We start from the raw sequence: 22149 nt of genomic DNA, 5'->3' as shown, positions 1-22149 counted from the left end.
CTAGGTCAGGAATCTGGGGAGGATGTGGAAGGCCTAATGACCTAATGTAGCTATAGCAGTGTTGCAGACTGCTAAATAGTGCTGAGTAATTCAAATCATTGGCTCCATTTTAGGGAGATGAAATGCCACTAGGTACTATAAACAGAGATAGTGAGACACAATAAAGTGACCTCTAGCAAGATCTTGCAGAAGCTGGGCAGTTTGTATGACACAATTACTGTGATGTTGCGCCCCATAATGCTTTATAGAAACATGCTTATGAGTATAAATATGACATAACTGGAATATGTTTTATGCTAGATATGCCATGTAACATATTCCTGCAAAGGTTATGATCTACTGGATATATGCAACCTATTTACATGCATGTATCATTTTTGTATTTGAAGTTATGAATATTGGCTATGTACTTGTTTGATTTTAAGTAGCCTCAGTGAAGCAGTTGGTCAGCTTCTTGAGAAAAGAGTATTCTTAGTAAGAGCCCAATCAAGAAACACTTAAACTAACAATGAACTTTGAGAGACATCAGTCCACATCTGAGCTTTCCTGGGATTGTAGCTCAGTAAAGTTCTGAGTCATGCGTGGACATAGGACTTGCCCATGTGACTCCATAACTCCATCTTGCAGCTGGATTCTGCATAGAAGAGGGGAAGGGGTTTCCACCCACAAGAGATAGTCTATTTAAGCTCCTGGAAACTCCTCCATATGAGCTTCATCTGGCTCAAGAGGTAGCCTTTCTACCCCCAAAGAATATCTGAAAGAAACTGGAACAAAGGACAGTAACTACAGGGGTGTGAGTGATTGTTGGATGCAGACTAGAAGGAGGCTAGTCTGTTAAAGACACTTACTGGAACATCTCTGAGGGTGAGATTTCATCTGTAATCTCTTACTGTATTAGGCTTAGACTTGCGTGTTTTGTTTTATTTTGCTTAGTAATTCACTTTGTCCAGTTTTTTATTACTTGGAACCACTTAAATCCTATTTTCTGTATTTACTAAAATCACTTTTTACTTATTAATTAACCCAGAGTATGTATTAATATGTGTGTGTGGGGCGGTGGGGGGAAAGCCATGCATATCTCTCTATCAGTGTTATAGAGGACAAACAATTTGAGTTTACCCTGTATAACGGATTTATTTGGGGTTTGGACCACACTGGGAGTTGGGTATCTGAGTGCTGGAGACAGGAGCACTTCTTAAGCTGTTTTCAGTTAAGTCTGCAGCTTTTGGGGGATGTTGTTCAGACCTGGGTCTGTGTTTGTAGCAGGCTAGCATGTCTGGCTCAAACAAGGCAGGGCACTGAAGTCCCAAACTGGCAGGGAAAACAGGCTCAGGTAGTCTAAGAACATCAGTTTTGTTAAGTCTGCAGTGTAACATTCCATCAAAAGTAACATTCCTACCCATTTGAAAATTAAATCAGTCACTTATAGCAGATAAGCAGCTTCTCAGAATGTCCCCATTGGTTACCCCCATGAAACAGTGGCATCAGACAAATCCAGTAGGGCCAGGTAAACCAAAACTGGTGCAAGTTATGCACATATATCTTTCCCAGCAAGTTGTCCATATTTCAATGGATGTAGCCATAGTCACTGCTAGTTACTACAAATTGTTTTCTCTTCAGGACAATATGAAATTTGATCCATCTTCTTGGACAGCACTTGCTGTGTAAATATACAGATATGCAAACAAATGCAGCATTTAAAAATACCAGAAGTAAAAGAGATTAATATTCACTAGTTCCTATTTTTGCATCCATTTTTGTTATGTTTACTTTTAACTGAAATACAAGCTCTCCCCTAGAAGAAAATTTAAAACAAACTTTTGGCTGTTAAATTTCAGGTTCTGCTTTTCAGCAGCCAAAGGCATCAGTTATTGAGGCAGCAAAAAGTATTACATAATGCAAATAGACCCTTACACAAAAATATGTAAACCCTCAAACAGAGCCCAATGGGAAGGAATGAAAAGCTCATGTTAATAGGAACAGTGAGAGCATAGTTAGATCACAATCATGCTTTCAGATAAACGACTGGTCAATTAACTTACGTGATTGTGCTGTGACTGATGGAACTGACAGGACTGAGGAAAGTCACTGAAATGCTAGGAGGCATTGAACTTGAGATAAGAAACAGCAACCTTCTGTCAAAGCATAGGCATTCCTAGAGTTACATTTCCAGTGGACTAAGAAGTCAGTCACAGGTCACTCCTTACAGTCTGCAAGGTGAATTAACAGAGTGAACACAATTATACTTGTTTGACACTAGTGCAGAGTTTGCAAGCCACAGTAGTTCTTTTCAGCTGTGACAACTCCCAGATGGTCTATGTACATTCTTCGGCAGCAATGCTTTATTTTATTATATGCCATAAGCTTTACTGTATTTATTATGTGCCATAAACTCAAATACCTATTTTGTTAGAGCTTCAAAAATAACAGGCAGGGAAGTGTTTTGTGTGCCTTTGATCAGATTTAAAATACTGTATAGTATGACCATGACCTGAGAGGGACACGCTACAGGAAGTCTGTGCGAGAGCAATATCCAAAATCAGTACTTACAGTTTTCTGAATGCCTTTGCAGGACAGTGAAAGCTTTCCTTGGATCAATGCATACTGGATGTCCTGTTGCATGTCACTTTCAGGCCTGGTTCTGGAATTGTCCCACCTTAACTCTGTTTGATGGGATCTCCTTATACTTGGGTTCACCCAAGAAAAATAAGCTGGAACAGGGAATGTTACGGTATATCCATTACAGTTGGCTTGGCTGCTCTTGGATCAATCACATTGGCAAGATGCATAATAAATAAGGGCTTTGGATACTTCCCTGTAAATTGCACTGATGCTTTACAGGAAAAGTGGAATGAAATATTACCAGTTATGCACTCAAGGGAGCTAGGTGCTTTTGCAATCCCTTTAGGGCAGGTATTCAAAGAACTCTGTCTTCCTGCTACTTGAAAAACATCAGTTAAATGTCAGAAAGAAAAGAGTGTCCATGTCACCAGGAGAGGAGTGCAGATAGGCTCCCCAGCACCCTACCAAGGGCTTTTCTGTGCATAGTCCCTGCCACCCCCACCATTGCGATCTGGGGATACCAGCCACAGAAGCAGGCCCATGTAGGGCTTTGCCTAAAGCTCCAGACTGTCTTAATCCCACCATAGCCAATCTCGAGGAGTTAACTTGGACTGTCATCTTGCACCTGAATCTCCAGAAAAGCCCTGCACTGCACCGAAGGTTACCCCTTTCATATTTCCTCTAACCGGGGGCTCTCAGCCTTTTTCTTTCTCACCTCCTTCCCACACCATATACTATTAAAAACTCCATGTCCCAACTGTTTTTTCTGCATATAAAAGCCAGGCCCAGCATTAGGAGGCAGAAATCAGGGGAATTGCCCAGGGCCCCATGCCACAGGGAGCCCTGTGAAGCTAAGTTGCTCAGGCTTCAGCTTTAACCCTGGGTGGTGGGGCTCGGGGCCCCAGGCTTCAGCCCCATGCAGTGGGGCTTCGGTTTTTTGCCCTGGGCATCAGCAGGTCTAATGCCAGCCCAGCTTGGCGGACCCCCTGAAACCTGCTTTCGGCCCCCCCAGGGGGCCCAGGTCACTGGTTGAGAACCACTGCTCTGTACTACCTATATCTAGACTATGAATTCTTCCTCCTCATATTAGGCTAAGATGAGGAGAATGGTGGTTCTGCACACACATCCTTTCTTTTTGTCCTATTTTAGCATCATCAGTGGTTACTGACAGGATTTTTGTTATGTTCAGAGTATACAATCAGAAGTTAGATAAAAAACATAGCATACTTTTTTCTGGACAGTTGCAGCATAACATTACTTTGTCTTAAAATCCAGAATTTTAACACACAAGAACCAAAACCAGAAAGACACAAAGCAGGCTGCTCCCTAAGGCAGAGCAGCACAATTCAGCCCACCTGACTCTGCTCAGGCTCTTTTTGCAGATGGACTGCTGCTCAACCAGACTGTACACTTCCTTACAGAGACTCCTAGCCTGAAGTTGGGGCAGCAAAAACCACATAGCATTTAACATGACAGCTTACAATTATAGCACAATTTTCAATATGTTGCCTTGGATTTGAGGGATGTGTATACCCCAGAACATGATCAAGTTAATTGCAATCATATTAGGTGCATTCAGCCACCCTGAAATAATGAAAAAGAACACCACATAGTTAAGGGTTAATTTGGAGATAGGCTTTAGAAGCATGGTCATATCTAGCTGGCAGTTTCTGCTAATCAGAATGGGAGGCGGGGACAAACAAGAAAACAACTGAGACGGAAAACCTTTGTGGTTGGAAAACCTTGAGTCTAGACGCCTCTGATATTAAAAGTTTATTGAAAGTTAGAAAAGTGATGATATAGTAGGGGTCATTGTGCCCTATGTGTTTTGTAGAAGTTAGTTATAAAAGGTTAGCTAATACAGTTTTTGGAGCAGTCCTCTGAAGCCATCTTGAGAGACGTTTTTCCTGACACCCTTTCTCCCCTGTGAGTGAGCAACTGGCCACTGTGAGCCTGCTGTTAATTACTCAGTACCATTCCAGATGTTAGATAAATATCTGAGATGTTGTAAATCTATCACTAATGTTTGTGCGTGCTTACATCTAATAAACTGCAGTGTTAGATGAGGGCATGCTTACTTGGATTAATCTTATCAGATGGAATTGCTGTGTTCCTGTTGATTTATTCCTTACATCACCTGGAGTGAAATAGTTGCCCCTGTTGGCGGTTCTGAAAACCCTGGGTAACAAATACACCACACCTCCCCAGCTTCTATAGATTTTCCCCTTTCACACCTGAAAAGAAATTGAGGAATGCTGGGATTAATAAACAGAGGGTTTTGTCACTATTATCCACATATTACGGATATAAACACAAGAAGGGGATAAGGAACTTACCCAAGGCCACACATAAGAGATCTGTGGCAACGTGTGCTGAATAGTAATGCTCTTTTAAATAGGAGACAGTCACCCTTTATTGTTTTAATTATGTGTAAATGCAAGATTAAGTCTGGAGACACAAACTGGTATGAATCTTATATGAAGCAGGAGTGGCACAGGGAGCAATATATTCTGTAGAAAAGCCAGATATACTGTTTTTTAAAACTACTTTTTCAGAGGTGGAAAACGGGAGGGAAATTGTCAGTTCAAGCCAACCAGAACCATCCATATCATAGCCAGATTCCTCTGGCTGCTAAACAAATGTTTTGATTAAGAAGAAAAATTCAGATAAATGTTATAAGAGTCTCATTAATCACTGAAACCACTGCTACGCAGCAATCCATAGTGAAATGAAAGATACCAAAATCAAAGTCCACAAATGCCAACAGCCCAGCTATTAAATAGAATGCAAGGCTATTTTCAGGCCCCAAAAGGAAATAGATAAAACTTGTCATCTTGTTTATAAGTCAAAAAGTCTCTCTTTCCCCCGCTTCACTCTTCTGTGTGTGATCCAAGCCAGAACATGCACTTTAACATCCACTGCATTAAAATGAGCTGTAGAATCCCTCAGATTGACTGACTGTGTATGAACTGGGGTTCTTCTGAAAAAGCTGTAGGTTTACTATAACATAAATAATTATAAATAGCCTTTCTAAAGTTTTCCATTGTGTTTGAAATAATTGGTAGAAAATATACATGAGCTAGCCTGCTTTAAAGCCTGGGATGGTGAAACTGCTCTAACTCCAAGGCATTTCTGTTGAATGCCTGCTCCATTACTGCCACATACTGCTGAGTTAGGATGATGCTTCAATTAGCACATTAAATCATGAATGGGCACAGCAGGCTTATGAGTAGCTTTTTTTTCTAAACTGCTGAAGAAGAGGGAAGAAATAATAGAGTCCAAGCAATCTCAAACCCATTGAACCATGCTGTGTGCTACTGGAGGAATGCCCTGCATGCTTCTGCTGTAGTGGAGACATTAAGCATATGTTATTCTCTGTCTTTGTTTCACATGTTTCATAAACTATTCATCTCTATCCTATTGTCATGAGCCAACAATGAAGAGTGACTCAGACATTCTGGTATTGGAAAATACACACTTTGCAGTCACATTATTTCAACAGAATTCCCAAGTCAAAAATAAAGCTCCCCAATGTTATCCAGGGCCTAAGTTGTCCAGTCTTCCTCTGTCCCGATGATTTAGTCATAGAAGTCCCATGTACAGGGATTCACCCTTCCATTCTCCTCTCTCCGAACTTCTTATGAGCTGATACCAATATGAGAAAGCTGTATGGTGCCTGCCACCACAGTGGATCTAGACAAACTAGGAAAGAGCAGCTGCAATTACGGTACATTTGAATGGAAGAAAAGCCAGAGGCTAATTGAATCAAAGTGCAAAAGGAAGATGGGCGGGGGGGGTACGAATTTTGTCTAAAAACAGTCAGTTAATTATTTGCTTTGTACATTTATAAGTCACCATAATGTCTGGACATATTTTACATAATTAGACGAGAATCCCAACCTGTTAGCTCAAAACAGGGGACACCAGAATTTTTTTTAGTGGAACATTGCAACAGATGCATGTTATGGCATGACCCACCATTTACAATGACCTCCTTCTGGAACCCTGGTGGTCCACCCTTGAAGTAGACAGTGAAAGCCTTCTTACTTCATGCAGGTGGGTCACAGAAATATGCGTGTTCTGAGATAACTAGGATATAGATTATTTAGTGCTCTGGTGAACTTCAGGATATTTAAATTCAGTCTGAAAATAGGTAGAAACTTCAGAATAGGGAATTGTTGTTTGTTCTGCACTACTTAAAAGGCAAATATCTGTCCTCTTCGGTAGCTGAGATGACTGGGGTGGCCTCAAGTAGCCTTTAAAGAATGAAAGTATTAGGCATAGATAACTTTGGTTAGGTCCATATGTGAAGAGAAAGGATGCAATCTATTGGCCAACTATATGAGACTGTGATAGGGTGAGTGAGTACCTCAACACATTAGAGGTACTCCAACCTTCTACAGGGGTGGGAGTTAAGAATCAGGCCTGGTCTACACTACAGAGTTAGACTGAAGGAAGCTGCCTTAAGTCGACCTGTTAATGTATGTGTCTACACTACTGGGTACTTTATGTCGACCTAAGTCACCTCTGATGTAGACTTCTTTAATATACCTCTGCAAGAGGCATATGCTTAGTTCGATTTTGATGGGCCAACTGTGAGGTAGTGCAGACACAGTGTTGTATAATTCAACTTAATTGGCCTCCAGGTGGTGTCCCACAATGCTCATCCAGCAATGCCCCTCTGCAATGTACATTGGCCAAACTACACAGTCTCTATATAAAAGGCTAAATGGACACAAATCAGACATCAGGAATGGTAATATACAAAAGCCAGTAGGAGAACACTTCAATCTCCCTGGACATTCAATAACAGATTTAAAAGTAGCCATTCTTCAACAAGAAAAACTTCAAAAACAGACTTCAAAGAGAAACTGAAGAGCCACAATTCATTTGCAAACATTTGGGCTTAAATAGGGACTGGGAGTGGCTGGCTCACTACAAAAGCAATTTTTACTCTCTTGGTATTGATACCGCCTCATCAATTATTGGGAATGGACCACAACCACCCTGACTGAATTGGCCCTCAACATTGGTTCTCCACTTGTAAGTTAACTCCCTTCTCTTAATGTGCCAATATATAGTTATGGCTGGATCTGTAATTTTCACTCCATGCATCTGAAGAAGTGGGTTTTTACCCACGAAAGCGTATGCTCAAATAAATCTGTTAGTCTTTAAGGTGCCATCAGACTCCTCTTTTTTTTTGTGGATACAGACTAACACAGCTAGCCTTCTGATACATTTTTAACCAATTTCTTTAGTGAAACTAGTTTAGATTATGTGTTTGGTTTCATTTGCTTAGTAATCTGCTTTGTTCTGTCTGTTATCTCTTATATTTACTTAAAATCCACCTTTGGTGATTAATACATTTTACTTCTTGTTTACAATAAATCCCAGTTGATGCAATTTCTAACTGGGGGTGAGGGCAAGAAGCGTGCACATCTGTCTTCACATTGAGGAAGAGGGTATATTTTTATAAGCTTGAGCTGTGCAGATTTTTCTATACAGTATAAGACAGTACTATTTTGGGTTTATCTCCCAAAAAGGGTTGTGCACATGAGTCCTGAGGGGGGAGTCCTCTCACACGGAGCTGACTTCAGTCTGTGTCTGCAGTGAGGTGTGGCTCTACCTGTGTGTGTATGCTGCAAGAGGCTGGATAGCCTAATTCATCAAAGCAGGGAGATGGAACCCAGGCTGATTGAGTAGGTGAGGCTCAGTGAAATCCCAGTATATCAGATGGCATCCCAGAAGGGGCATCCAACCCATCACACTCTGCATTTACCCTTAGTGTAAATAAGGGCATATTTGATTATATTGATCCAATTTCTTATGAAAACAATGAGGAGTCCAGGTTTTTTATCCACAAAAGCTTATGCCCAAATAAATCTGTTAGTCTTTAAGGTGCCACTGGACTCCTCGTTTTTGTGGATACAGACTAACATGGCTACCCCTCTGATACTCAATTTCTTATGAAACAGCTTTTTAGAAAAATAAATCATTTAAACTCTGTGGGACTGATTGTCTTCTCACTGACACTATTGTAAAGCAGCAGAAACTTCATGAAAGTTAATGGAATTACAAGTATGAACTCATATTTGATCACAGTTTTATCATTGTAAATCCAGAATAACTCCATGAGAGTAATCTGATCATTCTAGATTTAAACAGATGTGAATGAAAGCAGAATTTGGCCAATTGCGTTTATGTGAGTGATAACATTTTAAGGCTCTCTCTCTCTATTTATGTAGAAAGTTCAGAGCTGTGTGTCAGTTTTTTCTCTCGAGCTGACTCCTGTTTCACTTGAATGGATATCTGACACTGAGATATACACAACCTTTTTCATTTGCATTTGGATGCTGATCAAGATAATTGGAAACTATGATATTGTAAATTTAACAGCATATGCCAAGCATACAATAGTAATATAAAAATATAACTGTTAATTAACATTATGGCAAGGCTTCCACTATGGATAAAGGATAAACATATGTAAATTTACTATGCTAATAAAATATATAAGTACAGGAACAGAACAAAAATTTAAAAAAATCTTATAGAAATTTGTCACTATGGTGTGGCATAAAGAAATGTAGAGTATATACGCTGTAGAGCTGTTTTGAGATTCAAGGTGAATGTGTTGGGTTTGTTTTCAAAATGCTGCTATGAACTTTATCCTATAATGTTTCACATTTCTGTACAGAAATTAGAGACATTACATACAAATATCAAGCATATTAAAAAGACCTAAGTGTGGGGCACTTTCTGCAGAAGGTGTGAAAAAGACTTAACATTCTGTTAGTGGTGTCTGGCATGATGTGATACAACTTAAATGAACCACAAAATCCTAGTTGGCACTTGTTCTCCTCAGCTTATCTTACTGTTCTCTAAAACTGGGGAAAATCCACCTGGTTTAAGTTTCAAATACAGTCCAAACTTGACTAGATTTATATCATGCTCAGTGGAACTGGAGCCAGAGGGCTCGTGCTCCCTGAAGGGACTGTAATCAAGGAGACACCAGCAGAACAGGAAGTGTGGGCAGTTAGGCTAGAAGCAACTCAGCCACATGGGCAAAGAAATATGGGAAGGCAGTGAGACACTACACTGCTAAAAACAGCAGGGGAGGCACTGCTGGGGAGGCATGAGAAACCCCATGTATATACCCTGAGGGTTCAGGGTTGTAGGCACGTTACTTTACTTACCTACATTGAGCCTTACAGTCTACACTGCTATTTACACTGGTGCTAGCTGGGCATGCAGTGTCCATACTCCACATGTGCCATAAGTGTACATATACCTGTTGTTGCACATGCTCTGCAGGCAGTGTGAGTCATGGAACTATATCTGAAGTCCATCAGAGACCTACATTTTGCAAATACGAACAAGCCGAGAGATGGATCCTCTGGAAGGAGAAGTTCGAGATGTACACAGACCTGGCCATGCAGGACGATGATGATGATAAATGATGATAACAACAACAGCAGGAAAGTAAAATTATTATTCTATCTTATCAGGGGACAAGGCAGAGAGGTCTGCAGATGTCTGAATCTCACCACTGCCTCAAGCCTCACGGCAGTCCTGGAAGTCTTATTGCTCCCCCAAAGCAGAGCAAAGCTAGAGTGACAGATTTTTCTCTACAGACTAATCTGAAGTGGGAAGGGATAGACCAGTGTTGCTACCTAACTCACATTGGCTGCTACATGCATACATGGGGACTTGACAGACTCACTAATTCTGGACAGGATAGTCTGTGGCACTTGGGATCACCACCTGCAGGAGCAGCTGCTCTGGGAAGATGATTTCACATTAGACAGATGCTTAGTTGTGGGGCGTGCAGCAGAAGCCTCCAGAGAAAGAAGTCACAATACGCACAGAAGTATATGTAATAACACAGCAGCACAGGAGAGCAGGAGGCCATGATTCCCCACCCATAGTGAGATGCATTTATTGTGGGAGACAGCATGAGTGGGTAAAGAAGTGCTCTTCACTAGGATGCATTATATGGCACATTGAACCATTTAGCAGCATGAGCAAAAGAAGAAGGCGGACTCAAAAAAATTCAGTCAGACTTGTACAAAGGGGGGGGGGGCACATCAGACAGTGGTGATGACATCATGACTCTCATCTTAAGAGCATGTCAGGTTCAGACTGTCCAGACAGGAAAGCAGCAAGGGACAATACTTACCTCCGTGCAGGGAAACATCCTGTGCGATTTCAGCTGAGTAGCAGAGCTGAGATTCCTCTGTGTGAACTGGACTTCAACACACTTATTAAAGAGCAAATGCAGTCTAATAATGGACAATGAGTGCATAATGCCATGGTGGTGGGTGGTAAGCACCACATATCCCATTTAGGGAATAAATCCATGCAGCCTTGGATCTGATCAGGGTGCAGAATCAGAATTTTACACCTTAAGTGTAAGATACAAAAAGGAGGCCTGTAGAGGCCAGTACAGCCTTGGTAAGCAGCATTGTCATAAAGAAGCCATCAGACAAATTACATATCTGCATAAACAAAAAGACAACTAAGCAGGTATTAAAAGGGTGCCACTATCCACTGCTCAGTTGATTACATCTTGCCAGAACCCTCCAGTGCCAGATTCTTCTCAGTCTGTAATGGGAGGAATGGGCTTTGTACATAAGACTGGATTAATAGTCCCACCTTCTGACAACCATTTGGTCACTACAGATGTGCATGCCAATGGGCATGCCCAGCACCAGAGAGGCTCCAGAGAAGAGTCACCGAAGCACAGGAAGGACTGCCTGGATGAAATAATTACAGATGACATACTCAGTGTAGATGAAGGTCATAATGATACAAGAGCTGACTGAGGCAACGATAGAAAAGCATTTCTACCACAATGCAGGAACCAGAACAAAAACTAAACACAGAAAAAAATGCAACTCAAACAGCATAAAATGACATATATTGGACATCTGCTCACATCTGAGAGACTGAAATTGTCCTACTGTAAAGAGTGAAGCAGACATGCCAAACCCACGGGAAAAAACACATATATTGGGCTTGGTTTTGGCTTAATTGGCTTGTGAGTTGCTTGTTGGCTAGTTTTTGGCTTGTAACTTGTTGCTTGTTTGGCTTGTAGCTAGTTGCTTCTTTTTTTTTTTGATCAGCTCCCGGCAAGCAGGGGCAAGTGGCAAGCAGGGGCAAGGGGGGGAGAGAGTCAGGGGTGCACAGCGGGCCCACCACAGTCCCACACTGAGCGGAATCTAGTCACATAGAGTGTTGGAGTTCTTAGGGATTGGCTTGTTTGGCCTTGTTTGAAATGGGATTAGCTTGATTTTTGGCTTATTGTGAAAGTTGGGGTGCTTATTTACCACATGAAAGTTGGCAACTGTGAAGTGAAGTTGGTGGAAATCAAAGAGGCTACAGAACAGGACGTCCAACTACAGGCAGTCAAAAGACTGATACCAGCAATGTGGTCAAAAGACAAAGGCCAAGTACCAGTAGGAATCTGACCATATTTTTAAATTAAAGATGTGCAGAGGAATCATATTCTGAGGACACAGTTGTTGTCCCCATAAAAGATATCATGCCAAAAAATATGCCTCACACCTGAGCATTAAGTGTTTACTGGCCAGGAATAAACACACAACTCCACTCCTTGTTGAAGGTTGTTACACCTGCCAGTAGCACGATAACTGTTAGCAGAAGCAGATTCTTATCACATGAATTGCCCACCTGAGATTGGAAAAAGATGGGAGTAGACTCATTTACTTTAAGTGAAAAGCAGTGCTTGGTTACAGTGCACTACTGTTCCAATTTTGGGGAGGTTGATGCCCTGCCTGATACAAGAACCAAATAAGTGATTTGCAAATGGAGAGCCCCCTTTGTGAGATATGGCATTCTGGATGATGTATTCATTGACAACAGACCCCAGTTTGTCTCAGAAGAATTCAAGGAATATTCAAGCATATTGGAGTTTGACCACCACACCACCTCCCCTGTATACTTACAGAATAATGGTAAGATGGAATCATGTGGGGAAACACCTGAAAACAGGGCTGCACAGAGGTTTTTGGGGGCTGGGGCAAACTGAGGCCCCCTGCCCTTTTGAAATTGAGGCCCATCCCCCTTGCAAACCAAGTGTGCAAAAACCTAGGAAGCCCTTGGGGGTGGAAAGGTTGAGAGGGAGCCTATTTTGCCCTCACCTTATAGCCATGTCTCCTGTCCTATGGGGTTGGGCCTGACTCCCTGCTGTGGGTGTTGTGACCTGGTACATAGAGCTACAGCAGTACTCCAGTTTGGCGCAGTCACTACTCCATCATGATGCAGGAGCAGCTGGGACAAGCCTGAGTGGTTCTGTGACCCTTTGTGCCAGGTCAAAATATGACTCAGTTTCAGGACCATCTCAAACAAGAGTCCCTAGATAGACCTTATAATTTTCAGTGCATATACATAATTCCCTACATAATGTCTGTACATGTGTTTAGCAACATTGATGATCATTGTGACACCAGCTTTTATCTGAGATCTCACATGACAGTCTTTGCTGAACTAGAATGCACATACCAGAGTCAGAAGAGTCCTATAATTCCTATCTAGGCATTCAGAAAACCAAGCTATTTCAGACTATGTAACCAGTTGAGTCTGTGGTAAAGACGAGGCTCCAACTTGGCTATGTGTTAATATCTTCTATCCAAAAAGGCACGAGATGGGTGTCTGGGCATCAGTTATTTGTTTTTGTGTTTATATTAAAATGGTTGTAAAATAGGGAAAATATATCATGGTCAGTGTAACTGGAATCAGGGACCCCATTTCCCTGGATGGATTGTTATCATAGGAATACCATCAGAACAGAGAATGTGTGGTTAGGCTAGAAGCAACTCAGCAACATGGACAGAGAAGTCCAGAAGGTTTAATAAAGCTCTACTTGTTTGTCTTAACCCGCATCCAGCTGCACACTTTGCTAACGAAACAAATTTCACTTAAAGTGTCCTTAGCCTTTGAATTTTCCCATTTTGAACACTTACTTCAATTCACTCAGCTATTTTTTTCCCCAACAACAGACTCCAGTACTCCACTGCTTTTGTGGGGAAAATCAGATAATCTGTAGCTCCTCCATCCTCTGATTTCTTTGGATAGGTGTGGCAGGTGGCTCATTCCTTCCATTGCTGAGTACATTGTTTAATAGAATATGCTGGGCCTTTAAAGGCATGTGTGGCTCAGCATACCTGTTACAAGCCATTGGCCCTTTTTAAGGACTGGCAGTCAGGGACTTCTAGTGCTCAAGGACCATGTAACAGGGTTGTGACTATACATAGCCATTATTTTTGGTGGGAAGCAGCATTTGTGATAGTTGAGTTATCATGCAATGTATAAAATTATGGAACCATGGATTTGCTGAGAAGTTGTAAAAACTAATAGTTACACAACTAAGTAGTAAGGAAAACAAGGTTTTAAACACACTTTCTTCTCACTTTCCTTTCATTGCTAAATTCATCATTAAACATTGCTCAGAGGTAGCATCACTAATAGTAGCTGGCATGAGTTTCCTGCTTCTCAAGGCTCTGCCATGGCTGTCTCTAATAATTTAACCAGTTTGGCTTGATCAGCATGGTCACAAAGGAATAGTGAGGCTGTGTGAATACTGCAATAAGTTCTTACAAATATTCACTGGCATTTGTAAACAAGTTCACTTTGACTGTGTTCATGTCTTTTCTGTTTGCCTTCTATGAGTCTTCAGACAAATTTGTTTAATGGCAAAAATGCTTGCAAAAAGAGAATTTAAAGCAAATATTGGAGAATATTCATAGACTGAATATTGAACTTATAAACATGAATATTTACACTAGATGTCTGGATTCTAAGAGTTAAGCTTATCTCATCAGGGAGCAGAAACATACCATGTGACCTATACATCCAATCAAAACTCACCCACACAACTTGAATTAAAATGAAAGAATACTGAATACTAGCAACTGACTACTCTCAGACGCAACTTAGAAACCAAAACTCCTTTACCAAGCTCTAGTAAAAAGAGAGCTCTTTAAAGCCTGATCCAAAGCCTTTGGAAATCAATCTGAATCTATTTATTGACTTAAATGGGCTGTGGATTGTTTTGGCATAAACAGTCAAACCAAACAGTTGAACTTCTAAAGTCTTCAAGTGGAAACTTAAACAATTACCATTGTAATGGCAATCTAAAACTGTAATTTGGAAATGATCCCATGTGATATCAGCTATCAAAATTCATTTCTTTTCTCATTCTTTTGGCTACCTGTAATAACATCTCCAGCAGCAGAGAGAATGAAAGCTTCAGTCCCAGAAGGATTAGTGAGCTTGGCCTCCTCATATAATAATGCACAATGAAAGCAAATTTGTAACACTTTTATATAACTCTCCAAAATGAGAATTTAACTTGTATCTCTATGATAGTGACAGCTCACATTCTGAATTTGAAATAATCCCTGGACAATTTCTTTTTATCTCTTATAATGTCAGCTGGTTGGAGGGAAATTTTGCTTTAAAAATCCTGCAATAACTGTATTGCAGTAAATAGGACTGCTAGAACTCATCAGAAAAATTGATAATTTTTTCCATGGAAAATTGACTTTTCAGTGAAACCTGGAAAACCAAATTATTTTGATATGTTTGGTTTTGGGCTGAAATATTTCCATTTGGAAATACTGCCACAGTGCCTCATGGAATGTATAGTTTAGTGCCTAAAGTTCTCATTCTGCTGTATGGGCCAACCTCACAGATTGGGCAACATCTCCCATGATGCACCACTCTCTCCCCTCTTGGTGAAAGGAGGTGGTGTGTCATGGGAATCCCATATCCATAGTGCCTCATGAGAGACAAAGTCTGGCTGGGGAGCCCGGCCCTTAGAGGAGGCAACAAAACTACAATCCCTATGAGGCTCCGCAGTGGCATATCTTTCTGAATTTGAAGTGTTTTTTTAATGTAAAGTTGAAATTTTCTGCAGACACTTAACTAAATAAAATTTAAAATTTTTCACCATCCCTAATTATTGTGCCTTATTAATAAAATATCTATTTAACAAGCCTCTCATATTAGAGTGAGAGTTGTTTAGCTTCTGTAAGAGCAATCCTGTCATTCCTATATTATTCTTGCTTACAAACAGTTGCAGACAAAGTAGTAAAACAAACAAAATATACTCTAATTTTTGTGTATTCTAAGCTGCAATTTAGTCCTCAGAGGTTTTCTGAGAGGATCAGACCTTCAGTGCCTTCTGGGAACAGAATTTTTCCCATGATTTCATTCCACTAAGTAGTGGAATGTTTGCCCAAATTATAGAAAGAAATATCTAAATGGCGTATAACATTCATACCAACTGTGGTTAAAGAACAGAACTGGAAGTTAGGAGATTCATCCTTCTGTATCTCAGATTCCCATTTGGAAAATGGGGTTACTAATACTTAAAGTTAATATGTACTTTGAGATCTCTGACAAAAGATATTATATAAGTGTAAATTATTCTATTATTGGCAGACACAATGATCAGGTATGTTATTGGGCAGAGAATTGTAATTTATTTGCCAAGGAATAAGCTAGTTTCTGGAATGGCTGCCCTATCACTGATAACTGTTTTGTCTTCTCTCATTTGATTCATAAATATTGTTCCCCTAAGCAGGGAAAATTGGATGCAGCCTTTCTTGACCTAAAATTGGCTTTTGATTCTACTGACAAAGGTCATCTCTGGGAGAAATTTGCAAGGGGCTGGCATAGACCATCAGGTACTTTGTATCCTGAGAACCCTTCATAATCAAATGGTAGCTAAAGTTAGAATAGGACAGAAGAATATGCTAATGGACCTTGTCCATCAGGGTTTCTTACTACTACAAGTTTTCTTTTGTAATTTTTATATTAATAAGGCGGTGAAAACTTTAGAAGGGGTGCGTTTCCCTCCAAATTTCTGAACCCATTTGTGTCAACCTTTCTTTATGCAGACAAAATGGTTTTGCTGTCCTCAACTCCCCTGGGCTTGAAACATTTTAAAGGACTTTAGCTTTTTTTATCTGACCATAAACTATAAGAAAACTGAAGTAATTGTCTTTGGATGCAGACTAAGGCTGTATAAATGGATGATTGATGGCCATTGTATTGAACAGGTAATTTTTTCCCTTATGTGTGAATTTCTTCTATATGTCATAGTTAGTGGGATAATTAAATAGAAGCAGTAAAGAAGAAAGCCTTAAATTCTATGGAAGCAGTGCTCTGTTCCACTCAGATCCATGGAGGGTAATCGAATCACTCAGGCTCTTAAATTTTCAAAGATAAAGTCTGTGTCCGGATATGACATGGTGCAGAAATTTTGAGCTGGGAGTATTTTAGCAAGTTAGAGGTTGTGCAAAACAAATCTATTCAGGAGATTGCTCGGCCTCCTAAATTATACAGCAGTTTTATTCAGGGCAGAGATAGGGATTGTGCTAGTACAAACAAGGACCAATGCTTTTATATTAATTACTGACTCCATATTTGGCATATGAATCAACAGCACCTTCCAAGGTTATGTCTGGAGGAACATCTCAACAAGATATATACCCTAAAGTCCCCTTGGCTCTTGCAAGTATACTGTTTCGCCATTCTTTGGACTTTTCAGAAACTGACTTGGGTAGGACTGTAGGTAACAGTATGAAAATGCTAATTAAGCTCAGAGCACAAGATAGCTGCAAACAACTGGATATGGCAGATGTTCATACAGCAAATATGTCTTCTTGGCTTTCTGACTTAAAGAATGCCCATGGTTATAGGAAATAATTGATTTGTATGTTAAGACAGTCCTTTACAGGTCTCAGTTTCCAAACTAGGCAAACAGCCTATTTGGAATTGAGAAATGATGGTACTGAGACACAGTTATCTTTGCTACATGGGTCCAGCCAGGTTGAAGACTTAACAGACTATTTATTGTTTTGTACTGCCACCCAATATATAAATGTTTACCTCCATTCCTGTCCCAGATGTCTTTTACCAGACCACCTCAGAAATTAAAATACTTGCTACATAGTAAAAATGTTTCATTTATATGGACTGTTGTCCTATTTGCCTGGTCAGCCATAAAAATAAGAAAGAAGTATATGAAGGAGGGGCTACTTTTGACCATTCTTTTTATATCATTTTAGAAGTGGTGATTTTAAAGGTGTAACTGATTTTAGAGAAGGATTCATCTTGTGTTTTTATTTTTTTTCTTAACATTTTTTTTTCTGTTTGTTTTTGAGTTGTGTCAATTTAAAATTTGTATTTATTGTATTATATGCAGTGGCCTATGGCTAAGATGCTGTATTAATAAACATCAGTGATCCCATAGATTATCTTTCGGGTTGGTTAGGTGGTGAAGACAAAAGTAAGTACAGGGCTACCTGGCTATCCCCAGAAGAAGATCCCCAGTGGAGAGTGTAGAATTAGGACATTGGACTGTTCCCTGAAGGAAAGACCAGACTGAAGAATGATGAGAATGAGCCAGTTGGTTGACTCAGGAAGATCGCTTTCTCATACAGAATGGCAGGTTAAGGGGTGTTGGAACCTGTTGTGGGAGTAGATGTCATCTGTTCAAGTTCACTTTCTGCAAACATAGCACACTCAAATTTTACTAAATAAAAGTTACATAAAAGCTGGTTTTTAGCTCCAGCACTTGAATATTGTGCTTGCCAAAGTGTATACTGAAGAATTCAAAATTTGTACTGTGTTGGATAGAGGATTAGTCACATGGCTTGATGATTTACATAGCTAACCAACAGAGTAGGAATTGCAAATCAAGAATAATACAACTTTACAACGTATTCAGTGCATTAAGGGCCTGCTTCTGTTCACCCTGAAGTCAATAGGAAAGCTCCCACTGACTTCAATGAGAAGAAGATGAGACCCAAAATGGATCAATGTTCCAGATGTATGTAGTTATACTAAAGAATATCTAAAACTTAAATGTGAGCTAGGCAAAGAAAACGGTCGCTCACCAGCTACTATCAGACTGTACATGCAAAAATGTGTATAAAATTAATAATAATTAATCAGATGTTTAATAATGTAACATGTTTCAAGGTTATTTAATAAAAAAGCCCTTACCCTGTAAGTTAAAACAGTGGTAATATAACCACATAAAATATTAAGACACTGCCTGAAATGATATTAAATAATTATAAATTGCAAAATGGTCATTATGTTTGTATGGAAATGACATTTGTTAAGTGCTACAAAGAGTCCTGTGGCACCTTATAGACAGGTAGATGTATTAGAGCATAAGCTTTTGTGGGTGAATACCCACTTCATCAGACCATGACCATTCCCTGGTCCCTCCTACAGAAGTTGACATCAAGTTATGTTACCTGCTAATTGTTACATAACTGGGATGTAGAACTATATTTTCCTCTCAGTACCCTAAAGTTTTTCCCTCACCCCTCCAATTGTCTGTCATACCTGTTTATTGTATCTTGTCTTAATTTAAACTACATAGTATTCAGGACAAGTACTGTCTTTGACAGTTGGCCAGAGAACAACAATTCTGTTTCATGGAAGTGTGTGTGTTAGAGCACTCACCTTGGGACATTCAGGATCTGGTCTTCCTTATTCAGAGCAGAGTGTTTCATCACAGACAGTCTGACTAAGGATGTGAACTTGGGTCTCCCCCATCTCAGGCTAGTGACCTAACCGCCAAGCTATAGAGCTGTAGTCCCCATACTTCTCTTCTCGTGCCCCCCTTACCAGTAATGGAATGTATCCACACTCCTTCACCCAGTCCAGGAGTAGGGTTGCAGCCAGGCTGGGGACCAGTGGCCAGGAGCAGGGGAGCCGGAAGCATGGCTAGGGTGCTGCGGCTGGGGGTTGGGGACAGGGGTGAGGTTGGAGTGGAGCTGTGGAAAGAGCAGGGCTGGGTGGCCCCACCATACTCCCACCGGATGTTCCTCCATTCCCTCCCTAAGGGGGCACATTTCATAGTTTGGGGACCACTGCTATAGAGTCAGTCTCTTGTTCTGTCTGTGACAAACGGACATTATACCTTACTGAATTAGGGTGAATGCCTTTGGGGTACATTGTATTAAAAATGCTGTTATGTATGCATTATTATGGCACTGTATGTACCTTTTCTAGTAGGGAGGGGCATGCTAATGTTCTTCCTCTGTTACCAGCCCTTTGAAGCCACCCTGGAGGGAGAGAGGGGCACACACACACACACACACGATTCTCCAGGGACCAACAGACAATGATAAATAACCTGTTTTTTAACTGGCTCATGGCCTTCTTCCTAATCCAGCAAATGGCTAGGATGCCTGTTTCATGTAAGGCCTCAATGCTTTGGAAAGGGTTGGAAGTACTGGGCCTACTGAGGCATCACAAGAAGGGGTACTTGTTCTGAACTAAATCTGTTATGAATTTGTGACCAAAAGGAATTCCTTGGGGTGGGCCTTTGAAGGATTGTTCCTGCCAGACTCCCAGAGTTGGGGTGAAGTCTGGTAAGCTATTTAGCCTGTGTGTATTCTTTTAATATGTTTTTCCTGTAGTTCTTTTACCTTAATAAGAAGTGCTGTTTGGTATTTATATCTGCAGCAATTACCCCTGTTACCCATCTCCAAAGAGGTAGCAAAGAGATGTGCTTGGGCTACGTGTGTGTGCTGGGAATAGCAAGGTGAAGGCAGGACCTGTGCAGCCTGGAGATACACCAGTCAGAAGGGAAAGAGATGCACATCTCCACCCAAGAGAGGTGATAGCCAGGGAACCCAGAAGTCGGAGAGCAGGTGCCCTTGCTGAGGAGGAATACTAGGGCATTTGTCCTGAACTTTGATACTCATTTTGCTGAAATTTAATACATACCTGAATTAATTAATATAAATATATTAATAGTTATCATAGTATTTGTATTAGCATCTGTGTTTATTAATCAATTTATTTTATCTTGTAATTTGACATTGGTTCAAGAACTGGACTGAAACTACTAACTCAACTCACATAGCCTCAACTACTTTGGGTCGGTAGTGATTTGAGTCAGCAGTACCAACCTAGGCTAATTTGAGCCAATGAGATAAAGGTCCCCTATCCCATTACCAATCCTCTCAGCAATGCAGTTTCCTATGTCAAATTTACCTGTTTAACTGAAGTCCATAAGGATGAAAAATATACTTGAGCTATGTAAGGTCTGAATCTTGATCAAACATCCTGAAGTCAATGGGAGTCTTTCCATTAACTTCAGTGGGCACTAAAACATGTAAGTGTTGGTGGGTGATACATTCAATTATAAGACAAAACGTATTTTTCCGTTTAAGACAGACACAAATGGTAGCTTTGCATGCTAAGTTTCAGACAAAATAAAATTGTATGTGACTGTCAGAATAATCCCAAAGAGTCTGAAACAATGAAAGTTACTGACAACATCAACCCTGTGAACAAACAGTTCTATCATTGTACATGACTTTCAGTTTTGAATTAAAGCTGTATTTGTGGAAGAGTTTAACATCAGAAGACTCCCCCTATTGATATGGCTTCCAGTATCCTTTCTGCAGTGTTTCCTAAACTTTTTGAAGTTACCAAACTAGCCACACTGGGGAGATGGGGCTTGGATACCCAATATGACATTGCGATTTTTAAACACTGCATGCCACTTACAGGTATTTGCATTGTCTGCTTTCTAAATGTCAGTAGCCTAATTAAAACTTTTATAATTATTACACAGAGTTTATACATCTGCTGTTTTTGCCTTTGCCATTTGAAGCTACAGTATATCATCGTGAGCCTCGCTGGCAGCCAGAATAAATCCAAAACCTGTTTATTGCTTAGTGATGTAGAATATGTAATAAGACATTGCATTAGAGCAGAATACTGTGACTGGTACTAGAGCATTGTGGTAAATGACAGAATCATGTAGAGTACCTATCTTCCATTTCACATCTGGCATATCCTTAAAAAGAAATAAAGTTAAAATACTCAGTATTGATTTTTGCCACTGATTCTTATTCTGTTTTCCAAGTGTTAAAATAAAAATAAAATGTACTCCTTATGATGTTTTGTGGGTTTTTTTGTTTGTTAAATTTTAGTTTAAAAAGACCTTTTCTAATTATATACTTATTAATTTGTTTTTCTTCTCTTTTCTTTTTCCTTTTTCTGGCCCTTTGCCAGTTTTAAATACTAAATTACATTGGTGTAGTGACCATCCCTGTGTAATCGACTTTATACAAAACAGCATTTGTTGCTAAGTGATGATGAGAGTGTAATGAGGCATCAAAAACAGCAGCAAGATTAAACAGATCATTAGGTGCTTATTTTGGATTGTTGACCCTATAGATTTGCTCTTTGCAGAGATGGTGCTCTCCTCATAGCTAGGTTGTGACTAAGAAACTCTTTTTTCTGTCTCAGACCCTTGATGCCACTCTGAAGGCATAAAGAGATGACAAAGGGGCTGGAAATGGTACACCCTTTGGGTTCTAGGGTTCGTATAAAGCTACCATAACTGTCTCACCCCCGACCTCTCTCACTGCTGGGTTGTTTCAGGGGAGGGAGGCGGAGTAGGAGGAGCATGCTGTGGGTCAGTTAGTCCCATTTTCCAACTCGCCCCCCTTCACATCAGAGGCAGCTGAGTAGAAGTTTGAGAAGCCCAGAGGCTGCTTCAAGTTATGCTAAAGGCCA

The sequence above is a fragment of the Gopherus evgoodei genome, chromosome 3, assembly GCF_007399415.2.
Source record: "Gopherus evgoodei ecotype Sinaloan lineage chromosome 3, rGopEvg1_v1.p, whole genome shotgun sequence".
Taxonomy (NCBI): domain Eukaryota; kingdom Metazoa; phylum Chordata; order Testudines; family Testudinidae; genus Gopherus; species Gopherus evgoodei.
The sequence above is the reverse complement of the archived record's forward strand: the minus strand, read 5'-3'. Positions refer to the sequence as shown.